Source organism: Phodopus roborovskii, unplaced genomic scaffold, assembly GCF_943737965.1.
Source record: "Phodopus roborovskii unplaced genomic scaffold, PHOROB, whole genome shotgun sequence".
Lineage (NCBI taxonomy): Eukaryota > Metazoa > Chordata > Mammalia > Rodentia > Cricetidae > Phodopus > Phodopus roborovskii.
Genome location: NW_026126422.1, coordinates 1,957,931 through 1,972,653, shown reverse-complemented (window position 1 = coordinate 1,972,653; position 14,723 = coordinate 1,957,931). Strand labels below are relative to the sequence as shown.

The window sequence follows — 14,723 nt, the reverse complement described above, 5'->3', positions numbered from 1 at the left end:
CAGTGTTTAGGTTGCGTTGTTTTTACACTTTTTAATTTAGTTTTTAAAATACTAAAATGTTCTTTCCAAAGAGGTATCTAAATGTGTTGTTCCTTGTTTTATAGGAATTTTGTAGCCTGAGGTTTTTGTAACTAATTTTTAAAAAGCTGGTGACAAACATGATTAAGTAACAATAGCGGAAAATGTTGGTGATATAAAATAAATATGTATAGAAGATATTTATATAGTCTATAAAAACGATAATAAATACCTTAATATGTAAAGGATGCTTATAAAATTATAAAAATATTATAATCATCCCAGTAGAAAATTAACTAGGATAGAAATAAGTATCCTGCCAAGTGAAAACTATTTAAAAAAATGGGCTACTAAAATGCCTCAGTGGGTAAAGATGATTGCTGGGAAAGTGTATCAACCTGAGTTCAGTCTCTAGAGCTAAAGATGGAAAAAAGAAATCTGAGTCAACCGAGTTAGCTCTGTTCCTCCCCACATGCTGTGGCAGAAGCATGCACACACATCATAGGTGCTTGATCACATACACAGAAATAATTGTTTAGAAAAGAACAATAACAATGAAGTAACAATATAATTGTTCCTATCATCAGGTTGTCAAAACACAAAACAAATGGCACTCTGTACAAGTCAAAGGGTAGGAGCAATATGAGAGCATGCAGTCACACTAGAGCTGGGTAGGTCAAGATGCCCTTGGAACATGCCGTCACACCATGATCTAGTCTACAGACTCCACGAGATCTGGCAGTGAGCGACTGAGAGCATCTCTAGGAGTGCAAGACCATATCCAAATGCTGTGAGACAGGAGACGGCATGTTCAAAGTACTGTAGCACGCAGAAAAGAAGGGGAATTGCTGTGGATGAAACTAGAGAAATAGGAGGTTGACATGATGGTCTCATGGCCCTTTTGCTTCAAAGACACTTATATAAACACTGATTGTAACAGTTAAAATTACAAACAGCCCAAATGTCCAGTGCTTGTTATTCATGGAATAATGTTTTTCCTGAAATCATGGTATGTTGTACAACTTTTCAAGTGATGAAATACATTACTAAGCTTAAAAACAAACCACAATAGTAAGATAGTTTGCAAATGCATGTGCCTGTTATGATTGTTTTGGTGTATATAAATAAACAAACAAGTAAATCCAGGAGTCTGATTAACTGTGACTGGTGAAATTCTGTTCCTCGTAAGGGGAAATTGAGGTGATTTAAAAATAGCTTGACTGGAAATGTTACTGAAAGGCTGGGCCATTCCGGTTATGCATCTTTCATGCTAACCCCTTGGCAATTCCTCCCAGGCCATCCAGACAGAAGCTGTCAAGGACAGCTAAGGCATTGGGTGGTTTTACAAAGAGAACATTTAATTGCTTATGAGATTCAGTTGGTCAGAGGCACAAAATGTTAGCAAATGAGACAGGTGAGAGAGAATAAAAGTTGGGGACAATAAAAAGGACATGCACATTGGTAGGGGGCAGGCGAAGCAAACAGCAGGCAGTTAGCAAGGAAGCCAGTGGGAACATTCTGACTTTGCTTACTTGGGCTACCAAAGAAATGATTTCTTTTCATGAATCCTCCAGAAGAACAAATAGTTTAGCCATGGCACTATGTGCTAGGCTGCCTCTGTAATCTCTGCCAGTTTTCTACCCAACAACACCCTGCCAAGCCAGGTAGCTAGCATGTCACTTCCTGGAAGCTCACTTGGGTAGATGGATCCCAGCTTCTCAAGTATCTTATGATCCAGGAGAAACGTGCTGTCAGTGACACAAGAATATCAAGTGCCTTTGAGAGCAAGGGAGCCTTTCTGAGTTCCTGTGCTTTGTCTGGGGACCTGAGAACTCAAAGGCCCTGGGAACTCAAGCCACCCCAAGCCAGTGGCTTTTAGATTCTTGTGTCTTGAATTCAAAGAATGAAATTCATGGACCACAGAAGGTAAATTTTAGAGAGAGAACAGCTATTTTTATTACAGAAAGCTGAAAAGAAAGGAAGCAGAGCTCCTGCTCACAGGAGGGGTCCCAGGAGTGGGATGCCATTGACTGCCATTGCCTTGATGTTGACAAGGCTTTTCTGGGTATAGGATGGATGAAAGAAGCTGATTCAAGGTACGCCATTGCCTCTGTTTCAGTCATAGTCTCAGTGTGGTTTCCAGGAAACCGTGCTTCCTCATGGTGGAAGAGATATGGAACAAACAGACCTCCACTCTCTGACACCCCCTCTGATCATGGTGGAACCAGCGACAGTTTGGCGGAAACATATCTAGCTTCTTTCAAGGACGAGGATACCGACATACCCAAGAACACTTTTTTACTTTTATCCATGAAAGCAAACTGTCCACTCTTCAGTAACGCCTTTTCCCTAAAACTGTCTGGCCAATTGCTAGCAAATTCTTGTCCTCATCATTCATTTCCCTCCCCGAAGATAGAGCCCTAACTACTGTTAGGAAGTTGGGGTGAAAACCAATGTGTGGTTTCTACAAGTTGGAGGCTTGTTGGGCATGGCTATTGGCATACCGCTCTAGTGGGCCTATCTAAAAGGCCCCAAAATTGCTTCTTTTTGTATAACTGTCAGATAAGGAGCTTTGGCTCCTGGATTGGTGATGGGGAGAAACAATAAACTTTAGTGAGATATATTCATTTTTTCTGCTTCTGTGGCACTGACCATGCCCATTGGGGGTGGAGCCAGGAGCGGAAATGATCTGTAGAACTAGGTCTGAGGAGGAGCCTGGGAACACTCTCTTGCTGGTGGGACACAGAGAGGACAGCATCTGGTGGAACTTGCTGGTGTTCATCTGTCTAGGTTGTGAAAGACCCCCACTATGCCTATTGCCTGTTTAAATTGCTCTTGCTAATTTGCCAAGGTCAAGTTATGAGAAAAGTACAGGAGGAAACCAGGTGCTGCTGTCATCCAACGCCAACCAGATATCTGTGGTCTGCAGCTTGGACCAAAGCAAGGTCAGCAGGACAGTGTCCAGTATGCTGAGAGAGTCATAACTGAATTCTTTGTATTCTTTGTGCCCAACCCGAATAACCAACTGTCCTTGGTTAACTACAACTGCTACATTTAGATGAAACAATGAAATCCCTGTAACCATGCTTCTGCTTCTGTAAGCCTGCTTCTTGCCACCCCAACCCTATATAAACTGCCTGAGTTTTAACCTCGGCACGCTCAGTCCCCCGAAAGACTGAAGCGTCCACAGGTACATGTGTAAACAATAAACAACCTCTTGCACTAGCATCCAGTGGTCTGTCTCATCTCTTGGGGGCAAGGGCCTTCCCCCTGACAGGCTCCAAACTCTTGGGGTCTCTGCTGGGGTCTTTCATTGGAGGTCCCACCGAGATTGGAGACCCTTCCCCCTGGAGACTGACACTGACACCCACCCGGAGGTAAGCTGGCCAGCGCTTAATTTCTGTTCTTTGTTGTCTTTTACTTGTTGCTTGTTGCGATCGGTAATCGGCTAGTCGAGTCTGTAGGCGGCTTGAGAAGGAGCTGACGAGCTCGGACTTCTACCCGCCACCCTGGGAGACGTCCTGGGGATCTGGGGCACCCGATTTTTCGGGGCCCACAACGAGTCCCAGGGATTCGTGGTTTTGGAGGGGCCAGGGGGGCTTAAGACCCTCTGTGCCTCCAACTCAATATCTGGTTTCAGTTTTACGCCGGAAAACGCGCAGCATGTCTTTGTGCCGGCTGTCTATGTGTTTTGTCTGTTCTGTTTATCTGTCTGATTATTTCGAAGAAAATATGAAACAATCTTTAACCACCCACTTAAGTTTACTTTAGATCATTGATGAGGTACAGAGCCGCGCTCACAATCAGTCGGTTAATATAAAAAAAAAAAAACTGCATCTGACTCCCCAGTAGCCAGCTGATTCCGCCATCAAAGGGACCTGCTGAGCCTTTCCCCTCCGCCAGGCTGCTGGATTAGGAGGCCAATTTCAATTTCAATACTGGCCTTTCTCGGCGTCCAACCTTTATAATTGAAAAATCTAACAACCCCTCCTTCTCCAAAGACCCTGTAGCTCTTTAACCTAATTGAATATAGCTTTTGCAGGTCCTTCTAACCTCAGAAGAAAAACAACATGTCTTCCTGGAGGCTCGAAAGAACGTCTTAGAAGATGATGGGAGACCCACTCAGTTGCCTAATAAAATTGAGGAAATTTTTCCCCTAAATCGTCCCTACTGGGACTTTAACACCTACATCTTTATCGCCAGTTACTAACTTCTCCATGGAGCCCTCAACTAATGCCTGTTGAAAACAAGATCAAACACCCATATATAAACACTGAGTCGAACTAGAACCCAGAAGCAGATGGAGAGGACAAGACCATGCGGTAGAAGTACATAGAGACAGCTTACCTGAACAAGGAGGAGCTAACTGCCACTAGACTGATAGCTGGGAAGCCAGCAGGGGACTGACTCGGGCCCCCTGAATATGGGTCTCAGCCAGAAGGACTGAGCAGTCTAAGGGACCTCAGACAGTGGAGGCAGGCTGTATCCCTGGTGCACAAAAGGACCTTGTGAACACATCCCCCATGGAGGGATAACTGCCTTATTCTAGAGATAGGAGAGAAGCCCTAGTCCCTAATTCACAGGACCTGTCAGATCTACATGACCCCAACTGGATGGCATTCCCCTACATATGGAATTGGGGTGGGGGATTGGGAGGGGAGGGTGTTTAGAGTGCATGGGAGAGGGCAGAGAGGGTAAAAGGGAGGGAAGGAGGGAGGGAGGGCTGGGGGGAGGGAGGGCTGGGGGAGGGAGGGAGGGAGGGAGGAAGGGAGGTAGAGAGGGAGGGAGAGGGAACTGGGATCAACATGTAAAATAATAAATTTAAAAAATGCTTTGACTCCAAAATTTAAGTTGAAGGACAAGTTACTGGGGAAAAGGATTTCTATTTTTGTTTCCACAGAAAATGAAAAGATGTGGATTCCTTCCAGACTAATGTGGTTTGATCAAGCCAGACCGCCTGAAACAGAGTATAAGGTGACCCTACATTCAAAACAGCTGGACAAGGCAGCCTTACAGACTACAACCAGGATATCTGAATCTTCTTCGAATCCCCCAAGACAGCGCCCCTTACCAGCAGGAAGTAGTTTGGAAAGAACAACGCCCAAATTCCCAAATATTGTCTATAAATGTTTGTTTACATTTAATTGGACTTTGTTATATAAAATAAAATAATAAAAAAAAGAACTGTTATCATTTAAAGAAATAACTTAGAGCCTAACCCCAAAGGGGAGATGCTGTGGTCATGAAGGTGTTTTTCTCAGAGTGAGACTTGTCCATTACACTCCACATATGTTGTCCCTTATGATTTCCCCAAATTTGGGGAATGGCATAATTAGTGATGGTGGGGGACTGTGTTCCCACTTTCCCCTTTTTTGTGTGCTAAAAAATAAATAAGCAACTTGTGATCCTCCTGCCTCTGCCTCCTTCAGCAAAGCCTACCAGTGTGTGCCACCATAACTGGCAGAGAGGGAGGAGTGATGAGCAATGGGGTCAAGACCAGGCTGGAGAAACCCACAGAGACAGCTGACCTGAACAAGGGGAGCCCATGAACCCCAGACTGATAGCTGGGAATCCAGCATTGGACCAGCTCAGACCCCCTGAACGTGGGTCTCAGAAGGACTGAGCAGTCTAAGGGACCTCTGACAGTGGAACCAGGATGTATCCCTGGTGCACAAAAGGACTTGGGGAGCACATTCCCCATAGAGGGATGCTCCTTTAACCTAGAGGCAGGAGGGAGGGCCTAGACCCTATTCCAAATGACAGATTTTGTTAATCCCTCCTGGAAGTCATCACCCTCCCTGTGTAGTGGGGGGAGGGGATTGGGATTTGAGGGAGGGAAGGGCATGGGATGGAGGGAGGGAGGAAGGGGGAACTGGGATTGATATGTAAAATAAGAAAAAATAATAAATATGTATTAAAAAATAAGCAACTTAATCCTGAAAAGTTTATAAAAAGCATAATGCTCAAATTCTTATCTTCAAGACACCTATTAATACAGGGAAAATCAATTGATAATTAATTGATTTATCAATCAATAAAGAGAAAACTGAAGATTGAACTGTATGAAGATTTATGAACTAAATTTATGAACTAAGATTTATGAACTAAAATGAAAAATATTATGATAGAGAAAATAAGTTATACTGACAAATTTTGTGTATGCACATAGGTCATCACATGCCAGGCAGCTATTGCCTGGGCAGCAAACTCCCTGCTGTCCATTGAGGAGGTTGAAGTTGATCCTCCAAGGGCTGGTGAAGTTCGAATTAAGGTAAATATAAATGGTGATACAATGAGTACATATGGATTCATATATTTGTGTTTACAATTATCCTAATTTTTAGGAAACAAATGGTATTCTATATTAAAGAGAGTTAAGACTTCCTATGATATATATGGATTGATATTATAATATAGTAATAGTGAAGTTGGTGCATTTTATTAAAGTGTCACAAATACTAAGTGGCCAGTAATATTTTTAATATGTTGATGTTTTTTAGATATGAAACCAGACTGGGAAAATGGTTCAGTGAATTTACATAAAATCCAGGAGAGAGGCACACATCTGTAACTGGGAGCTGGAGAGAGGCACACATCTGTAACAGGGAGAGCCAGGAGAGAGGCACACATCTGTAACTGGGAGAGCCAGAACAGAGGCACACATCTGTAACTGGGAGAGCCAGGACAGGGGCACACATCTGTAACTGGGAGAGCCAGGACAGGGGCACACATCTGTAACTGGGAGAGCCAGGACAGGGGCACACATCTGTAACTGGGAGAGCCATGAAAGAGGCACACATCTGTAACTGGGAGAGCCAGAACAGGGGCACACATCTGTAACTGGGAGAGCCAGAACAGAGGCACACATCTGTAACTGGGAGAGCCAGGAGAGAGGCACACATCTGTAACTGGGAGAGCCAGGACAGGGGCACACATCTGTAACTGGGAGAGCCAGAACAGAGGCACACATCTGTAACTGGGAGAGCCAGGACAGGGGCACACATCTGTAACTGGGAGAGCCAGGACAGGGGCACACATCTGTAACTGGGAGAGCCAGGAGAGAGGCACACATTTGTAACTGGGAGCTGGAGGAAGGAGAGTCCCCAGGACTTTCTGGCCAATCAGTGAAGTCAAAGTGATGAGCCTCTGCTTGGGGGTGGGTTGTGGGGAGGGGGAACCTTGTCTCAAACAATAGAAGAGCAAATGGCAACAGATATCTGGACTTCAACCTCATGGCTCCAGAGTCTGGAAATCTCCTAGGTGAGGGCACCAGCATGGCTGGTCCCAGTGAAAGCTCTTGTCCTGGCTTCGATAGATGCCCATCTTCTTGCTGTCCCTTTCTATGAGAGAGAACGCAGAAAGGAGGGAGCTCCTGGTTTCTCTCTTCATAAGGACAGAAGCTCCGAATTCACCGCCTCATCTAAGACTGACTACTTCTCACCTTCAAATGCTGTTATCCTGGGGGCTGGCTGGGCTGCTGTATGTAGAAGGTAAACAGTTCAGTTTGCAGCAAGAGCTCATGCTGCCATTGCCCTGCTCGTGGGAAAGAGGTATCACTTTAGGGGAATAAGTCACTACCGTCAACCATCTCTACTACACCATATAGACGTTCCAACCATAGCAAGAGGCAAGTAGGAGGCCTCAGCATTCCACAGCTCTGCTAAGGGAGCTAACTTTGTTTGGAAAAGAGTGTGGGAGGACTTGAGAAGTTACCAAAAAAAAAAAACAAAGAACTGTTCGGGTCTGTTTTCTGTTGCTATAATATAACTGGGTATTTTAGGGTTATTTTAGGGTTATTTAACTCTCCGGTTCCAAAGTTCAAGAGTGTGTCACTCCTCTCTAACTAGCTTCTGGCAGGGAACTCATGATCTCTTACAATGCAGCCAAAAAAAGAGGAGTACCTAACCCTCCCGTTACTAATCCAGTATTTCTACACCTAACTTACTGCATGAGACTTAATCCATTTTATAGATGTATTTCCTTTTTAAAGTGTGTGTATGTGTGTGCTTTTGTGTGCTGGTGCCCCTGGAAACCACAGAAGGACATCTGATACACTGACGCTAGAATTATTGACAGTTGTGGGCTATCCAAGTTTGATTCTAAGAACCCAAACTCAGGTCCTCTGCAGGAACAGAAAAACATTCCTAACTGATGAACCTTCTTACAAGCCTCTTCATCTAGTCTCCTGCAAAAGTCATTAACCCACTCATGAGAGTAGAGCACTAGACCCATCCACCAAAGACATTTGCTAACTTTCAATACTTATTATGCTGGGCATTGAGAGTCTAGTACGTGAACCTCTTTGGAGGCAGGCTACACCCAAACCACACCCCATATCTTGGTGATAAGCAATTAAGAGAGGACTGGAAATTCTAGAAGCAGCAAGCTCAACCCAGAAAACCAGGCAAAGACATAATTAATAGTCCATGCTGAGATTAGAATCTCTGAAAATGTAACGCTATGGACCAGACTAGACATATTTCCCTCAAGACCAACCAGAGTGGGCATTTAAGAGCAGCAAGCAAACAAACAAAAGGACACAGAGAGATGGGATTGGAGGCCAACTACTTGGATCGATGGCCTGAATAAACAGACCAAGAAAACACAGAGATAAAAATCTTCCACCCCCAAAGGCCCAGAGGGCTAAAAGAAATAACATTGAAGTGAGCAATCAGATTGCCAAAAGGGAAGAGCAACTTCACAAAGAATTTGGAAAGTTCCAAGGCTCAATTTCTGCTGGCCAGAAAAAAATAATAATAAAAATAAAGAGAATGTCTAGATAAAACTTGTTAGCGCTGTCAACATGTTCCAAGTGAAGAAATATGCAGTCTCAAACTGATCTGACTTACCGCCAACTTCATCCAGCTGCAGTATCTCTGTACCCTGAAGGAAAACTAAGTGACCTTTTGAATTGGAACAGCTAGAGAAAGAAAACAACTGGAATGAAGAGAGAAAAAAAAAAGCAAGAAAGCTGCCTCCTGCAGAAAAGTCTTTGAAGATTGCTTCAAAGGCCTCTCCATTTCCCTTCTCCCTTTAGTTGGTATCATGAAACAGCATGCAGAATAGGCACAGGAAAGTCGGCACAAAAAGGCGTGGGGCTTAGGCTGTTCTACTACTTGGTGCAGAATGCAGGGAGAACATCAGAATGTCACCCAGGCTTCCTTCCACGTGAGTTCATGTAACAAAACATTCCCTAAAGTTCCTGTTGTACGCTTTACCACATCCCACAGTTGACAGCAAAGGGCCAGAAAGAATTCAGTGATGTTTGCCACCTTAAGGCAGTCTGGGCAAAATTATGAAGACAAGAGAAACTATGTGCTGTGTTCTGTGGACTCGACAATATCACAAATGTGAAAACGTGTGGCCCAGACACCAAAGAATACATTCTGCTTCTAGACTTGAAGTTGTGTCATAGTATTCTCTGCAAGACTGAATACTTTTATAACTAGGTATTTTTGACAGAATAATTGTATTAATCTTTGGGAGTTTTATACATGCATACAATGTGTTTTGATCATATTCCCCCTGCTCTTCCCTTGCAGATTCACTGTCCACCTCCCCATCCTCTCCCTACTTCATGTCTTTTTCTTTTTTAACACCTCACTGAGTCCAGTTTACATTGCTCATACATGCATGGTGTGGGGCCATCCACTGAGCATGGTTGACCCACCAAGGACCATACTCCTAAAGAAAACTGACTGGCATTGCAGACACCAACTGTCAGTAGCTCCTCCCTAGGAGCGAGGCTTGTGAACCCCTCTCTCCTGGGATGATAGATGACTTGATCTCGTGCAGGTCTTGCACAGGTAACCACAGCTGCTGTGAGATCATGGATGCGTCAATCCTGGCATGTCCAGAGGATGCTGTTTCTCCCTGGTCTCCCTCAACCTCTGGTTCTTACAACCTTTCCAACCCCTTTTCCACAGTATTGCCACAAGACTTGGGGAGTTGTGTGACAGAAATGTCCCATCTGTGGCAGAGCATGCCACACACACTCTCTGCACTTTGATCATTTGTGAGTTTTAGTAACTGTCAGCCATAGCACAAAGAAGCTCCTCTGAGGAGCTCTGAGAGCTGCACTAATTAAGCAGTAAATATGTGTGTCTTTGGAAGTCGCTTTGATACTATGTCCCTTTAGCAATAAAACAGTAATAGGTTTACTTCTGGAGCCTATGAGCTCCAGCCAGGGGGTTTCAGCCAGATTTGTCATACCAGGCATGTTTTTCTTCCTGTGGAGTGGGCCTTAAATACAATGAGAAAATGGTTGGTTACCCCCATAGCATTGATGCCACCCATTGGTGCATCCTACCAGGCTGGTCATTATTGTAGCTTGCAGAGTTCACAGACAGAACTGATGATGACTTTACTCTCCTAGTGGCACACATAGAACGCAAGTCATCAGAGGGAAAGCATCCCAGGCAGTACCAGATTGATTTTCCATGCCTGTGGTGTTTTCAGTAGCTAGGATCTTACCAACAAGTTCCTGGTGAACAACCAAGAGCCATCTCAACAGCTCATATTGTTTCAGGGGTCTCCAGGACACCGATGACCAACAGTTCAAGGAGGAGGAATCCCCAGACCTGGCACTGGACGTTTTATTTGGCAACCATAGTTTTTGGGAGGAGACACACACACACACACACACACACACACACACACACACACACACACACACACACACACGAAGTTTATAAAATAGTGGATTTCCATATGTTTTTTAAAAATACCCCCTAGACTCTCCTACATTCCCACCTCCCTCTACATTTAACCCTCCCTCCTCATTAATCCCCCTTTCCACTTATGTTCTATTACTCCTTCTCCTTTAAAACGTTTTCTTTCCTCTCCCCCTAGTGGCTTCTTTCAATTTTCCTGGTGTATTAGGATTTGTATTGACACGATGAAACACCATGACCTGAAGCACTATAATTAGCCTTATTAATAAAAACCCAGAGTCAAATATTAGATGGAAATCTGAAAGATCAGGGAAACAGAGCAGCAACCACTAGAGACTTCTTACCTCTACAAAAGCTCAGAATGAATGGGGAGGGCAAGATTCTGCCTCCACCCAACTTATATTGCTGTCTCCACCTCCCTAGGGCTGGGATTAAAGGTGTGCACCACTCTTTCAGACTTTGTTCAATCTCGTATAGCCCAGCGTGGCCTTGAACTCCTGAGCTCCCTGCTTCCTTCTCCCTAGTGCTGGGATTAAAGGTGTATGCCACCAGTGCCCAGCCTCTGTGGTTAACTAGTGGCTAGCTCCACCCTTTGATCTCCAAGCAAGCTTTATTTGTCAGAACACAAGCAAAATATCACACAACAATGACAAGAAGCAACTTGGGAAGGAGAGGGTTATTTCATCTTACTTCTCTCAGATCACACTCCATCAGGGAGATCAGAGCGGGAACCTGGAGATAGGAACTGGAGCAGAGACCATGGGAGAGTGCTGCTTACTGGCTAGCTCACTCACAGCTTGCTCAGCCTGCTGTCTTAGAGAACCCAGGACCACCTGCCCAGGATGGCACTGCCCACAGCGAACAGGACTCACCCTCCCCAATTACTAATCAAAACAATACCCCACAGACTTTACTACAGGCTAATCTGTTGGAAGATTTTTTTTTCTATTTCAGTTAACATTCTCTTTCCCATTTAAATCAGGTTTGACAAAAACTAACCAGCGCACCTGACTCTACTTTACTCAAACACGCAAATCTAAACATTTGATGCATGATCCACACATCAGTGAGAACACAATGAGTTTGTGGCATTTTATCTCCATTTATTTAATCGTCTTTTCAGATTATATCTGCCGGGGTCTGTGGTACTGATAACCACATCCTGGGAGGGAAAAACAAAGTACCACTTCCTGCCATCTTGGGCCATGAGGGAGCTGGGATTGTGGAGAGTGTTGGACAAGGAGTAACTACCATAAAGCCAGGTAGGTGACTAGGCATGATATTGATGCCATCTAGGGGTCAGGAATAGGTTTGGCTTCTCTGCCACTTAAGAAATTAAGAGACAAGACTGGAGAGATGGCTCAGTGGTTAAGAGCACTCTTCCAGAGGTCCTGAGTTCAAGTCCCAGCAAGCACATGGTGGCTCACAACCATCTGTAATGAGATCTGGTGCCCTCTTCTGGCATACAGACATATATACAGGCAGAACACTGAATACTGAATATATAATAAATGAATGAATCTTAGGAAGGAAGGAAGGAAAGAAGGAACTGAGAGGCAGGGAAAGGTGTTACCAGAAATCATGCAGAGTCCCAGCAGAGCCTTCATGTGATAACTGGGAAATCAAGGCCCCCGCATAAGGTCCATACTTAGTTTTACTAATGAAAGAATTTAAGAACAATCACAAACAAGCTTGAGAACAAAGAATGGACTCAAAGAAAAGCATAAAGACAGTGTATTAGAGCTTACAAGCTGGAAGGGAGAGGCGGTTAGAGAAGAGAAGGAACAAAAGTCATGCTGCATTGAGGAAAGGAAAAACACACACTTTCTGATGAACCCACCTTCTTGTGGGTGCTCCCTATCCAGGACCCAGCTGAGCCTCGTGTATTAGCTCTTAAGGGAGGGGACAAGGGCCTATCTCCACCTAAAGGTTGATTCCATTTTTTACAATATAGCACCAATTCCTTTCCTAATTCCCACTCTGATTCTTCCCCTGAGGTAACATAAAGACCTCCGAACTTACCATATATTATATATTGACAAAACCATTCAACCGCATCCAAACAACAGATACAATACAGGAAACAGGCAACCTGGGATTCAGAATCCCAGGCTGAAGATGTAGATCAGTGGTGTGACACTTAACCTACCATGCACAAGGCTGTGTTCAATTCTCAGCATGAAAAAAATAGAATATGTATATTCTTTCAATTTTGTGTTTGACTACAAGGGTCAAAAAAGAAGGATTTTTTTCCTTATTTTACATATCAATCCCAGTTCCCTCTTCCTGTTTTCCTTCCTCTCTCCCTCTCTCCCTCCCTCCCTCCCATGCCCCCACCACCCTCCCATCCCAGCCCCCCCCACTGCTCCACAGGGAGGATGATGCCTTCCAGGAGGGGTCAACAAAATCTGTCAAGTCATTTGGAGCAGGGACTAGCCCTAGCTCTGCCTCTACGTGAGGGGAGTATTTCTCCATGGAGGATGTGCTCCCAGTCTTTTTGTGCACTGTAAAAGAAGGATTCTTATTGTCTCACTTCTATAGACATTATCTCACACCAGTCTACCCAAAATTAAACTAAAAATTACAATATACACCCTGGATCACAATGTTGTTTTACATAAAATATGAGCCCTCTCTATACAGGTGCACACTAATCCTTTCACTTGTACAGAATAGTATCATGTATAAGAGTTTCTTCTAGAATTTGTATTTACTTTCCCCACACTACAGATCCTCAACTTTCAAACATTTGAGATATCACATTATTCTAACAAGAAGTTTGTCATAGATTTTTTTTGGTTTTGTTTCATGTATGCCATGAACATGCTATGTCAGAAATATGGGTGAACATATTTGTGTCCTTCCATGATGTCAGAATGTACTGAATAACAATAATTTCTCATAGTATAGCAGTTTTGTTGACAGCAATTGTCCAGATGATTCCAATCACCTTGACATCAAGCACTAGACAAGGCAAATATGAGTTGTTTCATTCCTATCCTAGTTACTGATATTAACTCTGACCACATGTTGCGCATCATGTAGTAAATACATCTGTTTGTATGTTGAGGGTAGGTACTGCAGAATGCATAAATGTGTCATTTACAGAGGCAAGGAATTTCAAGGGACCTAAGAGGCTAAGCTGGAAACTGAAATAAATGCAAATCAACACAGGCTTTATGAAGTGTGAGATCTCTGGATGGTGTCCGAGGAGCAGTCATCACCCTCCTTTCTCAAAATGGAGTCAAATGCTACTTGTAAAGTCAAGCCTTTGGGGGCGATCAGTTTGAAAAAACCCATTTTACACAATATGGAGTAACTCAGGCCAGGACACAGACTGATTTCCACCACCTATGAAGAAATAGATACTCTGAAAGAGATCAATGTCCTTTCCTTGTTTGGCTAATGTAGTTAATGTCAGCACAGGGCGAAGGGCACAGCCTGCCTTTCTTCAAGTTCTATTGTAATGCAACACCTCATAATGAGTAGTGGTTCTAATTTGGCTCACGTATGATTCATTCTTCCAATAAATATCAATGAGGACAGATTCTGCTTTTCTCCTGCAACACTGAGCCAAACAGACAACCCTTATACACCACAGATACTAATGTCGCTCTTACATGTGGCTACCTCTTACCATTGAACTTCAATGTCATGAGTTGCAAACACCTGAATTCTTCTTCTTTTTTTTTTTTTTTTTAATCTTGCAGGTCTATTTATACTAAAATTGAATTTTTTTACACCATAGTGGAAGGATAATTAACTTCAAATACCATGCTACAACTGTCCTGTAGAATTGATGACATCTGCTATAAACAGTTCCCAGTGGTATTTACTGTATTTTAGGTCTCCCCTGAGTTGGACATAACTTTCTTTATTCTTTCTCCTCAGGAGATAAAATCTTAATGTTTCCCCTTCCAGAATGTAGAGAATGCATCTATTGCCTCCATCCTAAGGGCAACTTCTGTAAGAAAGAGAAGTTAGTTTCAATTTTGACTACTCACCTCATTGGTTTTCCAGGGTATAGAGGTT

General features: G+C 43.6%; 2 protein-coding genes across 3 annotated transcripts in view; both read left to right on the top strand.

Annotated features, from left to right (window-relative positions):
* LOC127222937 (alcohol dehydrogenase 6-like) overlaps nt 1–14,723 on the top strand; it is a 214,805-nt gene that overhangs the window by 138,763 nt on the left and 61,319 nt on the right. The window lies entirely within an intron of this gene.
* Adh5 (alcohol dehydrogenase 5 (class III), chi polypeptide) overlaps nt 6,216–14,723 on the top strand; it is a 131,708-nt gene continuing 123,200 nt past the window's right edge. The window contains exon 1 of the mRNA XM_051185406.1: nt 6,216–6,289. The gene's annotated coding sequence lies outside the window, so the exon portion shown is untranslated. The remainder of the gene's footprint in view (nt 6,290–14,723) is intronic.